Source organism: Macaca mulatta, chromosome 6, assembly GCF_049350105.2.
Source record: "Macaca mulatta isolate MMU2019108-1 chromosome 6, T2T-MMU8v2.0, whole genome shotgun sequence".
Taxonomy (NCBI): Eukaryota; Metazoa; Chordata; class Mammalia; order Primates; family Cercopithecidae; genus Macaca; species Macaca mulatta.
Window position 1 is genome coordinate 104,909,655 of NC_133411.1, and position 22,526 is coordinate 104,932,180.

Genomic DNA, 22,526 nt, shown 5'->3' on the forward strand with positions numbered 1-22,526 from the left:
TAAGCACAGGCCAAATGTCATGCGGGGGTGCAAGTAAATATTCATGTGTAGGAGATGAGAGCAGTTTAGTGTGGGAGAAGATGACAACACCTGAAGACCACAAAACGTTGTGTAGACCAAAGGGAAGGCCCATCATCAGCTCACGGTTCTGACTCAGGCGGCTGCTAATGTGTTACGGAACCGTCAGCCGACAGCAGGTAGGTCAAGTTGAGCAGGTGTCCTTCATGAGGGTTGGTCCATTCCACTTGTGTTGCCAATTGTTTCAATAGCGTCTCATGCAGCCCACTGGTAAGGAAGGAATGAGCACCCTACGTTTACTGGCACCGTGAAACACATAACATCTATTACTAAACAGATAAGCCAGACATCAGTTATTAATTACATATAGGAGGATGGTGTAAGCTCCCACAGGCCCAAACAGGGATTAATTTAGGAGCAGAGAGTGGTATAGCATTAAAAAGGTGAGGATGTTCCTTTTTTTTTTTTTTTTTTTTTTTTTTTTTGAGACAGAATCTCGCTCTGTCACCCTTCCTGGAGTGCAGTGGTGTGATTTTGGCTCACTGCAGGCTCCATCTCCCGGGTTCACACCATTCTCCTGCCTCAGCCTCTCTAGAAGCTGGGACTACTGGCACCCACCACCACGCGTGGCTAATTTTTTGTATTTTTAGTAGAGATGGGGTTTCACGGTGTTAGCCAGGATGGTCTCGATCTCCCGACCTCATGATTCACCGGCCTCGGCCACCCTAAGTGCTGGGATTACAGGCGTGATCCACTGCACCCGGCCCAGGATGTTCCTTTATTCCTACAGGAGTATGTGATTGGTTTGTCTATTGGCTGGTAGGGAACTGAATCATGTGACACTGAGTGGTAAGACTGTAATACTCTAAAATACAATATATAAGCTGTCATATCATAATGGTGCAATACTATCTACTACAATAAGAAAGGCATCGATGAAAAGCCCAACGCTATCATACGTGACTGAGAGATTGAATGCTTCCTCCCTCAGATTAGTTACAACATATTGTCCTATCACAGTCCTCTCTCTTTCATTCAAAGTGAATGATCCAAATAATAGACAGAAATAATAAAGAATAAAGGCAACAAATGCAAAGAACTCACGAGATGATACTCTATGGTAAAATTTATGTACTTAGGAATTAATACCAACTCATTATTAGCAAAAAATAAACATCTTTATATCAAGAGTAGTTTTTCCTTTAATAAAGAAAGGTGGAATGTGTATAATGAACAAGGGATAATCAAAATTTGCCAAATGAGGCTGGTAAGACAATCCCAACAATTCACAATCATTATTCACTGGTCAGTTAATCACAGGACAATACATACAAATGAAACTTACTGACCGCGTGCAGTGGCTCATGTCTGTAATCCCAGCACGTTGGGAGGCTGAGGTGGGCAAATCATGAGGCCAGGAGTTCAAGACCAGCCTAGCCAACATGGCGAAACCTGTCTCTACTAAAAATACAAAGAATTAGCTGGACGTAGTGGTGGGCACCTGTAGTCCCAGCTACACGGGAGGCTCAGGCAGGAGAATCACTTAAACCCAGGAGGCGGAGGTTGCAGTGAGCCGAGATTGCACCACTGCACTCCAGCCTGGGCAACAGAGTGAGATTCCATCTCAAAAAAAAAATAATAATAATGAAATAAAAAAAATTAAACTTACCTACATTTTAGAAAAACATTAAAATTCAACCATGAATCCAGCACATTATCAAATGAATAGACAAAAATTCTACCAACAAACTTAGTATCATTATCTATGAAACTCAAGTACTACTGCTTAAAGAGCATTTACAGAACTCTCACCTCAAGGTTTCCCTGCAAAACAAGGTGAAATGCATACTCAAGACTCTTTAAGAATGAGCCACTGATAAAAACAATATACTTGTAACTTGTGTAACATTTCATACATTTTTTTCAAGCACTGCACCATAATTAATTGGCATCAGGCTTTTCAAATTAGAAAAGCTTCACTTACAGAACTTCTTTCCTGTGGGAATTTTAACATGACTTTTCAAATAAATGTTAAAACTGAAAATATTTTTGCAGTTTCTAAACTATTAGAGTTTTAATCCTGTGTACGTTCTTGTATTTACAAGGTCCAGGGAGCTACAGTGTGCATTTTCATATGTCCTTGAGTGGGTATGAGAGCAATGAAACATTCCCACATTCTGGACATTCATAGGGTTTTTCTCAGGAATGAGCTGATGTCTTCAAATGGAACTAACACAACTGAAGGCCTTACTACAAATTTAGATTCAAAAGGCTTTTCTCCACTCTGAGTCCTCCCAAATCTTCAAAAACAGGAAAATCTGAAGGCTTGACCACATTTCCTAACATTCTTATGGTTTCTATGCAGTGTGAGCCTTTTCATGTTTATGAGGGAATGGGAAAGAGTAAATGTTTTACCACATTTCTTACATTCAAGGGGCTTTATTTATTTGTTTGTTTATTTTCTTTAATTTTGAGAGGGAGTCTCACTCTGTCACCAGGCTGGAGTGTAGTGGCACAATCTCGGCTCACTGCAACTTCCACGTCCTGGGTTCAAGCGATTCTCCTGCCTCAGTCTCCTGAGTAGCTAGGATTACAACCATATGCTACCACACCCAGCTAATTTTTGTATTTTTAGTAGAGACGAAGTTTCACCATGTTGGCCAGGATGGTCTCGATCTCCTGACTTTGTGATCCGCATGCACAGGGCTTTCCCCCAATCCCCCGTGGCTTTTTATGTCCTTGAAAAAGAACTAAGACAACTGAAATGTGCCACCATGCCCAGTTAATTATTTTCTTTCTTTTTTTTTTTTTTTTTTGAGATGGAGTCTCGCTCTGTCGCCCAGGCTGGCATGCAGTGGGGCTATCTCAGCTCACTGCAAGCTCCGCCTCCCAGGTTCACACCCTTCTCCTGCCTCAGCCTCCCGAGTAGCTGGCGTAAGCCAACGTGCCCGGCATTATTTTATTTTTCTAGAGACAGGGTTTCACCATGTTGCCCAGGTTGTTTCACATTGTTTTAATCCGGGCTAGTTATGAACTCCTGGGCTCAAGCAATACACACACTTTTGCCTCCCAAAGTGCTGGGATTATAGGCTGAGTCACTACACCCAGCCTCTATATCATGACTTCTTTCATGGTGAGTAAGGTGACTGGAACGAGTGTAGCCTTTACCGCATCTCTTACATTCATAGGGTTTTTCTCCAGTATGAATTCTTTCGTGGAGGTGAAGGGAACTGAGACGACTGAAGGCTTGGTCACATTGTTTACATTCATAGGGTTTCTCTCCAGTATGGTTACAAAGGGAACTCAAAGGACTAAAGACTTTGCCACAATGTTTACATTCATAGGGTTTCTCTCCAGTATGAATGCTTCCATGACAACGAAGGGAAGTGGAACAGCCAAAGGCTTTATCACATTTGGTACCTTTATAGGGTCTTTCTCCAGTGTGAGTCCTTTCACGCGTCTTAAAATAACAAGAAAATCTGAATGTTTTCCCACATTCCTTACATTCCTAGGATTTCTCTCCAGTGTGAGTTCGTTCATGTATTACACAACAACTGGAAACAGTGAACGCTTCACCACATTCTTTACATTTACAGGGTTTGTCTCCTGTGTGAGTTCTCTGATGTCTTTCAAATGAATTGAGAAAATAAAACGCTTTCTCACATATCGTACATTTATAACTGGATTTCCACTGTGCATTATCATGTGTCTTCTAACACCTGGAACAGAAACGAAGAATTTCCCACATTGTTCACATTTATATTGCTTCTCTCCATATGGTTTGTATCCTGAGTGAGCTAGGATGTGCCTATTAAGGAGGGAATGATATATAAAGACTTTTCCACAAACACTGCATTCACGTTGTTTTAATCCAGTAGAAACGTTCTCATTCAGATCAAGATTTGGAATTTGGCTGACAACTTGTCCATACTGTCTACCTTTTTTGCTTTCACACAGTCTCTGTAACACATGATTTCTGTAAAAAAAAAAATGACAAGCACATTATTATTGGTTGGTTTAATAACTTTCTACTTATTAATAGGTCTTGGACTTACACTGCTACCAATACCAAGGAAAATGAATTATTATTATTTTTTTTGGCCATGATTGAATTATTTGAAAGTAAATGGGTTACCACTGAAAACACAGCTACCACCTACGTGACTATGACGAAATTAGTAACATTCATATACACAATTTTGTAGTGCTATTTTCAAGTAAACTGTTTTCCAAACACTGACTGCTACACTGAAGTACGTTACATTTGGGTGAAATTTTTCTAAAACAAAATAAATTTCAAGTGACTCTTATTTGTTTTGATTACTTGTTTTTAAGTTCATATGACTTGCTAAGATTCCTTCAAAGGACTTTATTTCCTCTTCTCAGTGCAAGTTATCTTATATCTTTCCCAGGTTTTTCAAAGTGATCTTCAATATTCTGGTCTTTCCATTAGTTTCCTAAAATGCAGACCCACAAAATTATCACGAATTATTAAAAACTATAGAAACGTTACTAGATTTATGTTCATTGTACACAGTGCCCATGCCTGATTTCTTCACCAAATCATTCCCTTGCCACATTCCAAATCACAAATAGCACTGATGATAGGGAAATACTTCTGTAATTAAGTGAAATGTGTTGTCATTCTTACCTACAGAAGCCAGGTTCCTGCAGGTTTCCTGCATCACTTCTCTCTAGAGATTCTTCTGAGAAGAATTTAAGAAAGCCCATTCCTCCTGGGTAAAGTTTACAGCCACATCCTCAAAAGCCATGGAGTCCTAGAACATTCCACACATGTGGATAGAAGGACGGGTGAGACTGACAGCACTGGGAATTTATACTCAATCCATAAGCTCTTTACATGATTCTAAAATTTTCAAGCATTTCTTCTATGACGTGATTGTCACAACTCTTACTCTGTTCACACATACTCCCTCCCACACAGCAGTATTAATGCTGGAATTGAACTATTCAAAAAGGTAACAGCAAAGTAGAAACACCCATCTCATTAGAGAATCCAGGGAGTAAGATGTGCTGCTAGGAGTTACCTTTTAACTTCACTTTGTACATTTCTAGTATCTGTCATAATAAAGTCCTACCTGATGTGCATAAGGGAGTTAATATTATCAGTCCTGAGACTACTGATTCTTAAAAACACCTGCTGGCAAAGTTCCATCTTTGTATTAGTAACTTACATTTTGAAAGGGATTCCACCAACCCAAGTAATAAGAATGACCCACTGCATCTAAATGGCTTATGCAATATATTTGCCAAAACTTTTTCTGCTGAAGGTCTATTATTTTGTGTCACTGCAGTGGTGCTTAGGGAACCAGACACCAAAACACAGTCTGAACACTAAGTGTTCAATGAGTTTCCCTGGTAGACAATATTTTACATGTGCTGTCACTTGTTAACTGGGGAGTTGAGCCCATTCCATGTGATTACACCAAGACAGAGTATGCTTATTAAATTTAATTGAGTAATAAATAAAACCAATAATTGGTATTTAACAACATTAATACAACAATTTTTAAAATTTCTATTGCACAATGTCAAGGCAGAAAGGAATAAGAGGAAATATGACACATGGTTTTTAAAATGACATTAATGTCACCACTTCCAGATGCTATTCCTATGAAATCACATAAATTCCCAAATCAGGTTGTTTTAGGCAAGAAAAACTACTTTTTCATACGTAGTAAAAATGACAAATATCTAATGCTTTTTTGTCACTTAAAAAAAGAGTGATAGCTTGTCTGACATACTTCTAAGATTTTCAAATGAAAATACTCAGGACAGCACAGTATTAGCAGAGAGATGAGCAAGCAGACCAAGGGGAAGAAAAGTCTTAATGACCCAGCATTAATATGGAAAGTTGATGAATGATAGACTAGGCACTGTAGAATAGAAAAAGAAATCACATGCACTTTAAAATATGAGGCAAACCAGGCTGGCATCTACTTGGGAAAATGCATTGCATTCTTCTCTATTCCATGAACCATAATCAACTTATTATATATTCAAATATGAAAGACAAAACCAGAACACTTTCAGAAGTCACAGGAAGATTTTTTTTTTTACGAAGGATTAGGCAGAATTTCTTTTGTGTAAGAAAACAGTGATAAAGGAACAGACAAACTCAAACATGTTAAAATTTAGGGACTAAAAAGAAAATAGAGTGGGCCAGGCGTGGTGGCTCAGGCCTGTAATCCCAGCACCTTGGGAGGCTGAGACGGGTGATCACCTGAGGTCCGGAGGTTGAGACCAGCCTGGCCAACATGGCAAAACCCCGCCTTTTTGCTGGTGTTTGTTTTTTGAGATGAAGTCTTCCATTGTCGTTTGGGCTGGGGTGCAGTGGCAAGATCTTGGCTCACTGCAAACTTCACCTCCCTGGTTCAAGCAATTCTCTTGCCTCAGCCTCCCGAGTAGCTGGGATTACAGGTGCCTGCCACCAGGCTCAGCTAATTTTTTTGTATTTGTGGTAGAGACAGTTTTTCACCGTGTTGGCCAGGCAGCTCTGGAACTCCTGACCTTGTGATCCACCCACCTTGGCCTCCCAAAGTGCTGGGATTACAGGAATGAGCCACCGTGCCAGGCCTAAAACCCCGTGTTTACTAAAAATACAAAAATTAGCTGGGTGTGGTGGTGGGCCTATAATCCCAGTAACTCTGAGGCTGACACAGGAGAATCACTTGAACCCGGGAGGCAGAGGTTGCAGTAAGCAGAGATGGCGCCACTGCACTCCAGCCGGGCTACAGAGCAAGACAGTGTCTCCGAAAAAACAAACAAACAAACGAAAACCCCAGATATCCAGATAAAGGATGCAGATGTGTCCACTTTCATAAATTCTTCACCATGCTACAAGAGGGGAACTGACATTTTGGTGAATCTTTGTAAATCATCAATTTATCTATCACACTTTTATTTCACCAGTAGCACTGACAAAGCTAAGTCCTACAATTCCGTTTGAAATTACCCTTAAAAAGAACAGACCTTTAAAACCTACTACACTCACTCTGAGGAAGAAATAAATATGAATTTTTAGCAAATAAAATGCATCATTTTAGCTTGCCTCTTTGGAAATAGTATTTTTATCTTTCAAGCTGTACTGACAAAATGTATCTTACAGTCAATGAAAAACTGAAACTCAAATAAGCGGACAAGCCTTTTCAAGATAACAAACTCAGGGAGAGGCAGTGCTGACCCCAACACAGACCTTTCTAAGTGTCACGGCATTCCATTCTATCCCTCGGGACACCCATCCTGTTCAGTAAAGCACTCAGTCACCACCTAGGAGGCACTGGCACTGCTCTTTGTCCTCCTGTGTGCCTTAAAAGCATCTTCATATTCAGGTTCTTGCACATCCTCTCTGGGGTGGGTTTTCCTTGTTCTTTGGGACAGTTTTTCTCTCTTCACAAGTCTGAGACAATCTAGAGAGCTGAAATCATTTCTGCCTTTTCCTCTCAATATCAGTATTCCATTGGCAGACCGTCAATGTGTCTCCGAGGAATAAAAGCTCCGGCTGGAGGAACAGCTTTAATGACCTAGCTTTAATGACATTACGTTGTATTGTCCATTCATTTTAATGTCCTAAAATTTTAATAACCCTAAGGGGTCACCATTTTAGATGAAACTATACCAGGAGATTCCTCTAAGGCCAAGAGCATCCAGCTGCTCTCCTGAGAGACACTACCCCCTACCTCAGGCTGTCCTTGGGGATGAGATGATCCCGGGGCTGATACTCACTAGACCCTCCAATAGACATGGCCACAATGCGTATCCTGGGTCATCCCCAGACAGTTCTAAAATGCCAGGACTAGGAAAAGACAGGAGGGTGGCTGAGGACACAACACCCTGTAGAGTTTTCACGGGGGGACCTCAACCTAAAGACATTTTGGTAATATGTACACTTAGGAAAGATGAAAAGAAGAGAGGCACAAAGATTTTTTTTACAGTAGAGTGTTAGATGATTTATTCTCTGCTTTCCTCTCATGTAAAATGTTTGGAAACAGAAAAATAGTTTGGCCACGGTGGCTCACGCCTGTATTCCCAGAGCTTTAGGTGGCTGAGGTGGGCGATCAGTTAAGATCAGGAGTTCGAAACCAACCTAACCAACATGGCAAAACCGTGTCTCTACTAAAAATACAAAAATTAGCTGGACGTGGTGGTGGGCGCTTATAAGCCCAGCTACTTGGGAGGCTGAAGCAGGAGAATCGCTTGAACTTGGGAGTCAGAGGTTGTAGTGAACTGAGACTGTGCCATTGCACTCCAGCCTGGCGACAGGGCGAGACTCCGTCTCAACAACAACAACAACAACAACAAAATTATAAATATATATAAAATATACATTTAAAATTATTACATGTAGATAGTATTTGAAGTCATGGGACTGACTGTAGATAGAAACAAGAGAAGGCAAGGAAAGTTTTCATATTTATATTTGTATATATTATATAAAATTAATATACATAATTATAATATATAAATATATCATATAGGCTGTGCACAGTGGCTTACACCTGTAATCCCAGCAATTTGGGAGGCTGAGGTGGCAGATCACCTGAGGTCAGGAGTTCGAGACTAGACTGACCAACTTGGAGAAATCCCATCTCTACTATAGATACAAAAATTAGCCAGGCGTGGTGGTGCGTGCCTGTAATCCCAGCTACTCAGGAGATTGAAGCAGGAAAATCACTTGAACCCAAGAGGTGGAGGTTGCGGTGAGCCCAGATTGTGTCATTGCACTCCAGCCTGGGTGACAAGGGTTAAACTCCATCTCAAAATAAATAAATAAATAAAACAAGAAATAGATATTTATGTCAAAATATATAATTATAATACATAAATGTGTATATATATACATTTATTATAAATTTATTAATATATGAAATATATTTATTTCTGAGACAGGGTCTGGCTCTGTCACCCAGGCTGGAGTGCAGTGACACTATCATAGCTCATTGGAGCCTTGAACAGATGGCTCAAGCGATCCTCCCACCTCAGCCTCCTGAGTGGCTAGGATTGCATGCACACACCACCATGCCTAGCTAATTTTAAAATTTTTTGTAGAGACAGGGTCTTCCTTTTTTGCCTAAGCTGGTCTTGAACTCCTGGGCTCAAGTGATCTCCCTGCTTCAGGCTTCCCATGTGTTAGACGTGGGCCACTGCATCTGGTCTAATGCATTTTTTAATTTGCAAGTTTATATTATTTAATATTTTGAAGTACCGAATGTGTTGAACAACCAACTTGCAGAATTCCCGAACAATGGACGGTCAGCTGTCATGTCCTGGTTCAAATTGTCCCAGCACACCAAGGCTAGAAACCTTTCGGCCAACTTCCACTTATGTCTCCCGGGGCAGGACAATGTCACTTGGCCAATCCCCACTAAGAGGGACTCTGGAAAGGCAAGAAACTATTCTGTTCTCTCTAATGGAATGTGACCAGAGAGAAGGCAGTTGGGAGGGCCAGCAGGGCCCTCCAACCAGCAGCGTCCACCATCGACTAACTGCCCTAGAGCTACACCGTGCTGGGCATTTGGGGCACTGTTATCAGCAAGAGTTTCCATTTTTCTTCTCATGGGACCTTCATGCTAGTGGCAAGAGACAATTCTTTTTTTTTTTTGAGACAGTTTTGTTCTTGTCACTCAGGCTGTAGTGCAATGGTGTAATCTCGGCTCACTGCAACCTCTGCCTCCTGGATTCAAGCAATTCTCCTGCCTCAGCCTTCTGAGTAGCTGGGATTACAGGATTGCACCACCACATCTAGCTAATTTTTGTATTTTTAGTAGAGATGGGGATTCACCATGTTGGCCAGGCTGGTCTGGAAATCCTGAGCCACTGCACCCAGTCAAAAGGGAGATTTTAAATCAATAAGTATAATTGTGATGAATGCCAGAAAGAAGAATGTGTGTGATGGGGAGGGGACCTAAGTTATTGTCTCATATTTTACCACTTTCATAGGCAATAACTAAACACTTAGAAGCTTAAAACAACACACACCTTTAAGCCAATTTTGGCAAGCTAGGAGTTGAGCTCATTTTAGCGGGTCCTGTGCTTGGGATCTCACGCTAAGCAGCTGGGCTGCATCCTCATCTGAGGCTCCACCAGGGCAGAATCCATTTCCAGGTCCGCCGAGGTTACTGGCATAATTCATTTCCTCGGACCCGCTTGGCAAGGACCCAGTTTTTTGCTTCCTTGCCTACAGGGCCCCTCCGAAGGTCCTTTCTCAGCACAGCATCTCCCTCCTGTAGCGCCTGCAGGCGGAACCTTTCTCTCTAGTGTGCGAAGGTGATGCACTGTGACAATGACATCCCATTGCTTTTGCCAGGCTCTATGGGTTAGAAGCCAGTCACCGGTTTTGCTCGTACCCAAGGTCAGGAAGACTATGCAACGGCATAGGTCATTGGGGGGGTCAGTCACTTTAGGGTGTGGCTGCCACCACTGAACTTGGTGAGACTTTAAGGGTTGGTAGGAGCTGGCCAGGTACAGGGGTGAGGGTGTGTCAGGCAGGGGTGAGGGCATGGAGGGGGATGCAGAGGCCTGCACCCTGGAATGTCCTTTCACTCCCTGAGGTTTTGTTCTCCTGATCCCTGAGTACATCCCAGAACACGGTGGGGCCCTAGCAGGGGAGAGGTAGGGAAGCATGTGTTGTTCATCCAGGGACCTTGTTAGGCAAATCAGATTAGGGGCCAGGCTTTCAGTGGTGGGTGTGAGCGTGGGAGTGATGAGTGTGCAGGTGTGTGTGCGAAGAGCGATGGGGATGGGGTCAGCCCCAGCCACCATGAAGACCTTAACTGTGCATCCACCCATCCCAGCAGCCTTCCTGAGTGAGTGCCTTCAGGGCGCAGGTCCTGTTTTACACATGGAAGTGAATCAGAGTGGGACACTGCCTTGCCTTAGAGAGGTCACACTTCTTCTCCTTCTTCTTCTTCTCCTCCTTCTTCTTTTTTAAAATTTGTGACAGAGTCCCGCTCTGTTGCCCAGGCTGGAGTGCTGTGGTGTGACCTTGGCTCACTGCAACCTCTGCCTCCCAGGTTCAAGCAATTTTCCTGCCTCAGCCTCCTGGGTAGGGTAGCTGGGATGATAGGCATACATTACCATGCCTGGCTAATTGTTGTATTTTAGTTTCACCATATTGGCCCGGCTGGTCCCAGTCTCCTGGCCTCAAGCGATCTGCCCACATCAGCCTCCCAAAGTGCTGTGACTACAGGCATAAGCCACCACACCGGGCGAGAGGTCACACTTCATGCCAAGTGGGTGGCAGCCACTCAGACAGCACCCCAGCTGGCACTGGGAGTGAGGCGTGCTCAGTGTCCTAGGAAGGCAGAGGGCTGCATGAGAGGTTCCAGGAGGAAGGACTGGAGGAGGATTTGAGATTTTCACCTGAGCAGCTGGGTGGATGGAGGGGCTGTTCACTGAGAATCACAAGAATGTGGATGAGCAGGTTAGGGCACTAATAAAGCACTCTGTTTGGCCCGCGGAAAATTTGAGATGTTTCCCTGTGTCCAGCTGGGCCTTTGGGAAAGGTCAGGGCTGGGCATCTGACTGGGATGGATGTCTCTGGCAGGCAGCAGAGCATGTGGATGGTTTGTGAAGCCTGGAAAGGCATGAGATTTCTTGTGGCAGTGCCCACTGCAAATGGAAGGGCATTTGGCCTGAGTCCAGACATATACAAGTTGGGCAGAGAAGGGGGTGGGTCCCCAGGACCCACCGAGGAGCAGCTATGGAAGTACAGGGAAACCAAGGGTGTGGGGTCACATGGAGCAGGAAACTCAAATAAGATGAGGAAAGACGTTTTAAAGACGATCAGGGCTGGGACAGTGGTTCATGCCTGCAATCCCAATACTTTGGGAGGCTGAGACGAGAGGATAGCTTGAGGCCAGGAGTTTGAGACCAGCCTGGGCAACATAGGGAGACCTCATTTCTATAAATAAATAAATAAATACCATTGGTACTTGGCATTTCAGGCGGGGAACAGCAAACACATGAAAGTTCTGAGGTAGGAAAGGGAAGTGATTAGCGCTTGCTCCTGGTTCCTTTATCAGACCTTAAAGAGATGCAGAGACATTTCAGGTACTCCTTGGCCGAGCTCCTTCAGGGAAGGCCTAAGTTCGTTTTTACTTCCCCTCTATTAATTTTTTTTTTTTTTTTTTTTTTTTTTGGAGACAGAGTCTCATTCTGTCGCCCAGGCTGGAGCGCATGCAGTGGCACCATCTCAGCTCACTGCAACCTCCACCTCCCGGGCTCAAACGATTCTCCTGCCTCAGTCTTCCCAGTAACTGGGACCATAGGGACGCGTCACCACGATCGGCTAAGTTTTTTTATTTTTAGCAGAGATGGGGTTTCATCTTGTTGGCCAGGCTGGTTTCGAACTCCTGGCCTCAAGTGATCCACCTGCCTCCGTCCCACAAACTGCTGGGATTACAGGAGCGAGCCACCGCGCCTGGCCCTACTTCACTCCTAACGCCCACCATACGTGCTTCCAAATGTTTGCTGAATGACAAGGTGAACGAGTGAATGGGACTACGTGACTTCGGGCAGCAGGCAATCCTATTCCTTGAACCTCAGTTTCCTTTTTTGTAAAGCAAGCCTGTCTCTCGCTCTCTGCCCTAAAAGCCTGAGTTCTGGGCTTGAGATGAGCGCGTCCTGTAGGGCAGACTGCAGGTGGACGTTGAGCTGGGTCTTCTAGGAGGCCAGGATCCGGCCAGCTCTTGGGTCCGGTCCTCCCGCGGGACACCGCACGCCCAGTCCCAGCGCCGCCCCGCCCAACCTGCCTTTGTTCCCCCAGGCCCCGCCCTCTCCGCGCAGCTCGCTCCCCATTGCCCGGCGGGCGGGCCCTGGGCGCCCGGCTCCGCTGGGGGCGGGGCTGCGGGCGGCGGGCTGGGCCGTGTGCACCTGCGCGGTGTGTTTCCCGGCCGCAACCCCGCGCCAGCTGCAGCTCCTTGATCCGAGCCGGATCCTGAGCGGGGAACACGGGCTGAAGCGGCGGCGGCGGCCCCGCCCCGGGGCTCCATTGTTGAGGCTGCCGCGGCTCTGTCGGCTGCTCAGCTGCGCTCCAGTCGGCCCAGGCGCCGCGGCGAGGAGCGAGCGCTGCGAGGCGGCAGCCTGAGGTGAGAGGGCGCGACGGGCGACGGGGTCTCCGGACCGGGCGTGGGTCTCTGCCCCGCGCCTGGCGGCTCCGAGCTGGGCTCCGCAGGGTCTGAGGTTGGGATCCGGGGTCCTTGCTCCAGGGCTTTGTCTCGGCCTTGGGCGGCACCGGGGGCTTAGCGCCTGCTGCGGTACCTCGTGGGCCCGCGGGGTGTCCTGGTCGCCCTGCGGGTGAGGGCCGGTCCCTACTGCTTCCCGGCTCCCCGCGTCTGCCGCGGAGGGGACTGCATGGACCCAGGCGCTGGCTTCTGCCCGGTTCCCCGCAGCGTGGCTGGTCCCCGCGTGCAGCAGAGGGGGCCCTGCGAGGGCCCACTCGTGGGGCGGGGTCCGGGCCACCGCGAGAGGGAGACTCCGCCGCCCTCCTCGCCCTCCCTCGCAGCGAGACTGCTTCCCTAGACTCACCGAGGGGACTGCGCGGACCTTCGGACGAGGGAGTCCGTGACTCTGCGTGGGGGCTCTTTCCCGGCCCCGCATGAGGGCTTCCTGAGTGTTTTGTCACCTATATAGGTGGCTGCGTGGACCCGCGCGCGTGGGTAAATGCGAGGTCCTTTTTCAATACCGTGAATCCAAGTATTCGTGCTATTTTAAATCTGCAATTCTTTGACTCTCCAGAGGGTTTTTAGATTAATTTTTTTCTATTACTTCCTAGCGTTTGTTGCATAGTTCAGAGTACTTGATTAAAACTTAACAGGTCTGCCTGGTACGGTGGCTCACGCCTGTAATCCGAGGACTTTGGGAGGTCTAGGCAGGCGGATCACTTGAGGTCAGGAGTTGGAGACCAACCTGGCCAACATGGTGAAACCCTGTCTCTACTAAAAATACAAAAATTAGTTGGGTGTGGTGGTGGGCGCCTGTAATCGCAGCTCCTCAGGAGGCTGAGGCAGGAGAATAGCTTGAACCCAGGAGGCGGAGGTGGCAGTGAGTGAAATGGCTGCACTGCACTCCAGCCTGGGCCATAGAGTGAGACTTCCTCTCAAAACAAAAACAAAAACAATGTACTGGGTCTACCTCTGGCTCTGGAATTTTCCTGGAAGGCCTTCTCTTCTGGGCTTCATTTTTCTCACTTTTGAGGATCGTAAACTACATAATTTCCAAGAATTTTTGCCCTACACCTTTAATTCTTTCAAGCAAATATAGCAGAGAAAAATTCTCTTCCCCGCAATGGTGTAAGGAAGTCTCTCACAGAAGGGGACACATGGGTATGGAGAAGACAGAGGGTATATATATATATATATATGTTTTTTTTTTTTTTTTTTTTTTTTTTTTTTTTTTTTTTTTTTTTTGGTGACGGAGTTTTGCTCTGTTGCCCATGCTGGAGTGCAGTGGCAGGATCTTGGCCCACTGCAAGCTCCGCCTCCTGGCTTCACTCCATTCTCCTACCTCAGCCTCCCAAGCAGCTGGGACTATAGGCGCCTGCCACCATGCCCGGCTAATTTTTTGTATTTTTAGTAGAAACAGGATTTCACTGTGCTAGGCAGGATGGTCTCCATCTCCTGACTTCGTGATCTGCCCGCCTCGGCCTTCCAGAGTGCTGGGGATTACAGGTGTGAGCCACTGCGCCTGGCCGACAGAGGATGTATTTTTGAGCTCTACATTTCAGAGTTCTTTTCTCTAGCCCTGGCCTGGGTCCCAAACAGGGAACTTAATTCACTCTATCCCGAAGTATACTCTTGCTTTGATGCCATTGGTATGTTGTCCTAGAGATTTGCTGTGGCTGCTAGGAGTGTTTCAGAGTTAAGAACTGATGCAACCTCTCTTTTGTCAGTTTATGAGTCTATAAACCATCTTGTTTCCTTTAGCGTTATCTCCCTGGAACTGGAAGGTCAGAGATGAAGTTTTCTTAGATTATAAGTCTCAGTCTTTGCTATCTACCTTCGTCTGTCTCCCATGTCACCTGCTGTTTTTTTTCCCCCTGTTTTTCGTTTTAATGTTTTTATTGGATAGGTGTCTATTATTGCAGGCTACCTGAAAACATTTTTGGATATTGACAGGATATAAGTATGAATAATATGTAAAAGATAACTTATTCTAGTTCTTTTGAGCAGAGGATTTGGTTTTGATATGTGGCCCTATTAAAGCTTTTGTTAAGCCCAAGTACTTGCTGAACTTCAGTTCCCTTACCTGTAAAATGGAGTTAGTTGTTAATAATACCTGTTCTGCCTAACTCAGGAGATTGTTTTGAGGATCAAATGAAATAATGAATGTAATGGAATTTTGTAAATTTTAAATGAAATATTGTATTACCTAAGATTTTTTTTTTTTTTTTAACGCCATATTAAGAATGGAATGAATCTGGGTTTTCCTTTGAAATCCGAAATATTTAATGTATAGAGAAGTTTTAATGTGTCTGTTGGGGAGCTGCATTAGGATTGTTTTCTATCTTTAATTGGCCAGTATTTTTTTATATTTTAGCATTTTTGGGGAACATCAAAATTTGTGTTTCAGTTATCATTAATATTTTACAAAGTTATTGAATGTGCATGATTTAATCTTTAACAATCTCTTCAATTATTTACATTCCCATGTAAAAAATTCAGTAATGAACGTCCATGTAAATAACATTCCCATGCTTTAATGAAGCATAATTTCTTGACATTGCAGTTTCTAAGTGCCCTGTGTTGAGGTTGGGAAAGCTAAAGGGCAGTCAGAGGTCCAGGTCAGCAAAGCGTCACCTTTGACATTTGAAATCCAGCAGCAGATATCACAGTGAACCCCATTCCAGCATCCAGGAAGTTTCTCTGCCCTGCCTCTCCTCCGGCCACCTCAGAATCTGTGTCTGCGGTGTTGGTCCTGCTTTCCTGTCTCTCCTCTGCCTTTTCTTTCTCTTCACCAACTTCTACCGAGTGCCTCTGATGTCTCAGACAGTGGCAGTGGGATTACAAAGGCTAATAAACCCAGCCCTGGTCCTCAAAGAATTTATGTTTTCTGTGCAGATATTAAGTGACACTGTCATATATAGTGTTGACAAACATTGATACAGATTTCCTGTGAAGTGCAGAAGCACCATCCTAGAAGCAGAGATGCAGAGGCAGCACTGGTGACTCACACGTGGAGAGCTGGAGTTCTTGGTCTAGTGGGATAAACTGACCTGGACATCATTTCAGTGCAGCGGAGAGTGAGTGCTGGGATGGGCTCCCTTGGGGCATCTGGGGCTGGGTTTGTCTGGTGTTTAGTCTCCTGCCTGGTACTTAGAGTTTATCAGTAAGATGAGCATTGGGAGGCTTCTAAGTGAAAAGAAAGGCAATCACTTACCTGAAACCTAAAATTTGTAGGTGTTCTGGGCCATTTATAATTCACTGAATCTGGTTTGTCAGAACAAGTCTATCATTTATTGTTTTGGATGGAGTGTGGCCAGCCCTGCCTTGCGATGTAAGGAAATCAGGAAACGCTTGTCAGGTGTCAACACTGTGCCAGGAACTCTTCTAGGGGTTTCCACGTGAATCACTGTATTCATTTCTGTTGCTGCTTTACCACATTTCCACAAATTTAGTGGCTTAAAACAATTGAAATTGTATCATCTCACAGTTCTATGGGGCAGAAGACTGACGTGGATGTGACTGGGCAAAAATCACCATGTGGGCTGGGCTGCATTCCTCACTGGAGAATTGTTTCCAAGTGCTTTTGGCCAAATATAGTTCCTTGTGGTTGCAGGACTGAGGTGTCTGTTCCCTTGCTCTCCATCTGTTGGGAGCTGCCCTCAGCTCCTGAGGCCTCTATCTGGTCTTTGTACGTGGTCCCATCAGCTCAGGACTAGGTAGGCCAGGGACCTGGTCAGGCTCTCCCGTTCCCCTTTGTGCATTTCTCTTCTTGCACTCGGAGAAAGTTCTATTCCCTATTTTAAAATATTTTTTTGAGATGGAATCTCGCACTGTTGCCCAGGCTGGAGTGCAGTAGCATGAACTCAGCTCACTGCAACCTCTACCTCCTGGGTTCAAGTGATTCCCCTGCTTCAGCCTCCTGAGTAGCTGGGACTACAGTTGCCCGCGATGACACCCAACTAATTTTTGTATTTTTAGTAGAGATGGGTTTCACCATTTTAGCCAGGATGGTCTCCATCTCTTGATCTCGTGATCTGCCTGCCTTAGCCTTCCAAAGTGTGGAGATTACGGGTGTGAGCCACCGCGCCTGGCCAGTTCTATGCTCTTAGAGGCTCATGGGATTAGATTGGACCTCCCTGGATAGCCCAGGATACTCTTCCTAAGGCCTGTGGCCAAGCCCTTTTGCTGCACGACATAGTCACAGGTCTCGGGGGTTGGAATCTCCCACCACAGTTACGGATCCACTTACTACAGCAGCCTGGGAGGTGCTTTTTGTCACCTCTGGTTAACAGATATCAATTATTTATTTATTTATTTATTTAATTTTTTTGCAAATTGGCAGGAACATGAAGGTCCTTTTTTTTTTTTTTTTTCTTTTGAGACGGAGTCTCATTCTCTTGCCCGGGCTGAAGTGCAGTGGTGCAGTCTTGGCTCACCACAACTTCCACCTCCCAGGTTCAAGCAGTTCTCCTGCCTCAGCCTCCTAAGTAGCTGGGACCACAGGCACGTGCCACCAAGCCTGGCTAATTTTTGTATTTTTAGTACAGACGGGGTTTCAGTATGTTGGCCAGGCTGGTCACAAAATCCTGACCTCGTGATCCACCCAACTTGGCCTCCCAAAGTGCTGGGATTACAGGCGTGAGCGACCACACCCAGCCATGAAGATCCTTCTTAAATGAAAAAACCGTTCCTCTGACTTGATGTGAGGCTGTTGGTGAGACTGATAGCAGTGGAGACAGGTCCATCAGAAATGGAGCTAAACTTTGTTTTCTGGAGTATTTTGATGGCCTGCCCTGATCATGTAAGTTTTGCTAAGAAGTCATTAGAGTAATTCCTCTACTGGAAGAAATACCATATGGGGAATTTGGGACCTTCCCTTTTCAAGTTTTGCACAAAGGACTCTTCATGGGCGAAAAGTACATGATTCCAGGTCCATTTCTAGAATGGAAACAGCTGCATCAACCCAACAGCGATTCACATTCCTGAGTTTGAGAGAATCTGATTGTTTCAAGGCTGAAGCCAAAAGCCCAATAAACAATGTTTGTACCTTTATTCATAGTTAGGAATTAGGTGCATCCTGTGGTCAAGCAAACAACTGATGGTGGTCACCAAGTAGTTTAAAACCAAGTAGGACCTCATTTTATCATGTGGGTGTTTTTGATTTTCTTAACTAAGTTTTTATTTTCCTGTGCAATAAATGACAAACTCTGACTTGAAATGCATTTCCTTTAATAAACCAGAATCTAGGGCCGGGCGCGGTGGTTCACGCCTGTAATCCCAGACTTTGGGAGACCGAGGAGGGTGGATCACGAGGTCAGGAGATTGAGACCATCCTGGCTATGGTGAAACCCTGCCTCTACTAAAAATACAAAAAATTAGCCGGGCATGGTGGCGGGCGCCTGTAGTCCCAGGTCCTCGGGAGGCTGAGGCAGGAGAATGGCGTGAACCTGGGAGGCAGACCTTGCAGTGAGCGGAGATCATGCCACTGCACTCCAGCCTGAATGACAAAGCAAGACTGTCTCAAAAAAAAAAAAAAAGAAAAAAAAAGAAACCAGAATGTATAGTCCTAAGGTTTTTAACCTGGCTTTCAGGACTTTATGAAGTCCCCAAAATCCTGTGCAACAATTTTGTGTATCTGCATCCATGTGTGTTTATGGGGAGATGATTTATAGCTCTCCATACTTTTTCAAAGTGGTTGGATTCCAAAAAATTTTAGAATACACCACTTTGGCCTGGTGTGGTGGCTCACACCTGTAATCCCAGAACTTAGGGAGGCTGAGGCAGTAGGATCCACTGAGGTCAGCAATTTAAGACCAGCAACATAGCAAGACCTCCACCTCTACCAAAAAAAAAAAAAAAAGAGAGAAAGAATGCTGGGCATGGTGGTGCACACCTGTGGTTCTAGCTGCTCGAGAGGTTGATCACCTGATCCCAATAATTTGAGGCTGTAGTAAGTTAGAATTATACCACCGCACTCCAGCCCAGGCAACAGAGCAAGACCCTCTCTCAAACAAAAACAAAAAACCATATCACTTAATATACTATTGTTGTTGGTCAAATATCAGATTTTGTTTAAAAACTAAATACTCTTTTTTTTTTTTTTTTTGAGATGGAGTCTCGCTCTGTCGCCCAGGCTGGAGTGCAGTGGCATAGTCTCAGCTCACTGCAAGCTCCGCCTCCTGGGTTCACACCATTCTCCTGCCTCAACCTCCTGAGTAGCTGGGACTACAGGCGCCTGCCAGCACGCCTGGCTAGTATTTTGTATTTTTAGTAGAGACGGGGTTTCACCGTGTTAGCCAGGATGGTCTCGATCTCCTGACCTCGTGATCCGCCCACGTTGGCTTCCCAAAGTGCTGGGATTACAGGTAAATACTCATTTTTAGCAAAGTTGTACAGGCCTACAGTTCTAAGAGTCAGAAATTAACAAGGCTTAGGACAAAACCCAGCAATCCCCCACCTTACCCTTCTCCACTCTGATCCCTGCTCCTTGGAGGTTACTGTGTTTATGTTTTAGCTCGTTCTTCTAGATTGTGTGAAAGACAGGGAGGTGTCCTACTATGGAAGACAAGGATTCAGGCTGCTTACCTTCCCCGCTCCTCCTGTTGCCCACGTTTTTCTCCCCCATCCTCTCAGTATAATTATTGTGCTAGTGAGGCCAGGCACGGTGGCTCTTGACTTATCCCAGATTTTTGGGAGGCCGAGGTGGGCAGATCACTTGAGGCCAGGAGTTGAAGGCCAGCCTGGCCAACACAGTGAAACCCCGTCTCTACTAAAAAATACAAAAATTAGTCAGTTGTAGTGTTGCACACCTGTAGTTCCAGCTACTCAGGAGGATAAGGCACAAGAATTGCTTGAACCTGAGAGGTGGAGGTTGCAGTGAGCTGAGATCGCACCATAAGCTGAGATTGCACCACTGCACTCCAACCTGGGCAACAGAGGTAGACTCTGTCTCAAAAAAAATTATTGTGATAGTGGGATACATAGTATAATAGTGTATATATTTAGTATTCTTCCTGGTTTTTGGCCCACAGCTTCTAAAACCCTTGTAATTTCCTGAGTGATAGGAACATCATTGGTTATAATATTTGGTCTTAGGTTTCAATACCTGACACAAGAGCTTCTAAGACTTTGGGAATCTCTGGGGCGATAGGAGTGTCTTTTGTATGATAATGAGATGACAGGGGGCTTCGGCCCCTAGACAGGTTCAGGATCAGGGCTGGTTGCCAGAAAGATGAGTCATGATTATAGAGTTGGACATGTCAGCCCCACACCTACCTCTGGGAGGGGAGATGAGACAGGCTGGAGATTGAGCTAGTCACGGGTAGCCAGTGACTTAATCATGTTGATGTTATTAAAACTCCATAAAACCCTCTAAATACTGGGTTTGGGGAGCTTCTGGTTTGGTGAACTCATTTGGTGCTGGGGAGGTGGCACTTCCAGGCATGGGAGCCTCGACCTCTCTGCCCCGTGGTGTGCCCTGTGCCTCTCTTGCATTTGGCCGTTCCCGTGTTCTCTTCTTTGTAATAAACCAATAAGAGTAAGTAAGTGCCAAGCACTTTGCGTCTGTCACCTCTCTTACTTTTTCAGCAACACTGTGTGGCAGATAATGTCCTCATTTTGCCGGTGACAAAATGAGACTGATGCATTGAGTAACTTGCTCAAGGTCACATAATAAGCGGAATTCAAGCTCTGACTCCGAAGCCTGTGCTTTTAACGAGCATGCTGCATACGCGGCCTCTTTATTTGTTAGGAGTTTCGGTGTCTCTAGGGCCTGACACCAAGTTGACCGTTGTGGCCTAGAGCTGTTATAAGGGAGCTTTTAGCGGCCCTGCTGAGAACAGAGCCAGCACCTCCGGATTGGCAGGGCAGGGGCTGTTCCTGCTGGGAGCTGCAGGTCACTCCCTGTAGCCCTTGGCTGATCTTGCTCATCCACTCCCTCCCTCATTCAGTAGTTCCTGAGTGCCGCCTCTGTGCGGAGGAGAAGGAGGCAGCCTTCCAGCCCAGGTGGGGCCTGCAGGTACACAAAGGGAGAGGCAGCTGTGCGCTGAGCTGGCTGTAGGCTGGGACAGTGTGGCTCCAGAGGTGGGGATAGAATGCTCTGGGACTGCAGAGAGAACACATGCTTGTGAAAGGGAGGAAGGGGCAGTCACCGCAGAGGAGGTGTACTTGAGTTGGACTTTGAGGGAGGAGTTGGATTTCCACAGTGGAACCGAGCAGCTGAGGCTTTCTCAGCAGCTGAAGATTACAGCCAGCCAGCCTCAAATGTTCAGTTTTTCCTGAATTCCCTTTTTTAAGAGAGTGCAGTAAGTTTTCAACAGAGATAAAGCAGTCACCTCCATGTCATTCATGTTCTGCAAATCCTATGTGTAGTTGTTGATGCTTAGCAGATGGGGGCAGCCTGGGCCATAAGAGAAGAGCCTGTGTGTCCACTTGTTTGGACATCAGTCAGGTGTGGCACAGGGCAGTGATCACTGCCTTCCCCTGAGGACCTCAGTTGTACTTTTATGTGGAGAGGACAAAGAAAGCTGTTGTACAGGGGGCAGGAGACATTTCAACTGCAAAGCAAGGCACAAAATACACATAGTCTGTGCCCTGCATGAGAAACCTAGCAGAACTGTGTGCTGATTCCACCCCTGCCTCCCCTTCTGAGAGCGAACCGTCCATTGTACCATGGTGGAAGGCATTTCTGAAGCCTCTGCAATCGGAGTGATCTGTTACTTGCCCATTGAGCCTTGGGGCAGCAACCAGATGGTGTGGCTGAAACACAGGCCTCGGCCAGACGTGGTTGGTCATGTTGGTTCTGCCACTGATTGTGAATTACAAAACCTTGGAGAAGTCATTGTCTTTGTGTGTGCCTCTCATGTAAGATGGGGAACACTGTGGCCATTGCAGAAAAGCAGATAGGTGGAGCGAGTATGGAGTGCTTTGTGTGTGTGTGTCATACGGTGAATGAAATGGCACTGATTGACGTTATTGATAGTAATAACAGGTTTAATTCAGGAATAAAACTGGTAAAGTAGGCCAGGTGCGGTGACTTACGCCTGTATTCCCAGCACTTTGGGAGGCCAAGGCGGACGGATCATGAGGTCAGGAGTTTGAGACCAGCCTGGCCAATATGGCGAAACCCCATCTTTGCTAAAAATACAAAAATTAGCTGGGTGTGGTGGTAGTCCTGGGTGTGCCTGTAGTCCCAGCTACTTGAGAGGCTGAAGCAGGAGAATCGTTTGAACCCGGGAGGTGGAGGTTACAGTGAGCCGAGATGGTGTCACTGCACTCCAGCCTGGGCTAGAGAGTGAAACTCCATCTCAAAAAAAAAAAAACCTG

General features: G+C 45.7%; 2 long non-coding RNA genes across 2 annotated transcripts in view; one reads left to right on the plus strand and one right to left on the minus strand.

Moving 5' to 3' along the window:
* Nucleotides 1-1,205: 1,205 nt before the first annotated feature.
* On the minus strand, nucleotides 1,206-13,804 carry LOC144341489 (uncharacterized). Its single transcript, XR_013418457.1, has 3 exons — nucleotides 13,567-13,804; nucleotides 4,670-4,796; nucleotides 1,206-3,994 (listed from the first exon to the last, which is right to left on the minus strand). It is a non-coding gene; the product is annotated as an uncharacterized LOC144341489 (long non-coding RNA).
* Nucleotides 12,905-22,526, plus strand: part of LOC144341490 (uncharacterized) — a 41,366-nt gene continuing 31,744 nt past the window's right edge. The window contains exons 1-2 of the long non-coding RNA XR_013418458.1: nucleotides 12,905-13,127; nucleotides 16,145-16,279. This is a non-coding gene — a long non-coding RNA (uncharacterized LOC144341490). The remainder of the gene's footprint in view (nucleotides 13,128-16,144; nucleotides 16,280-22,526) is intronic.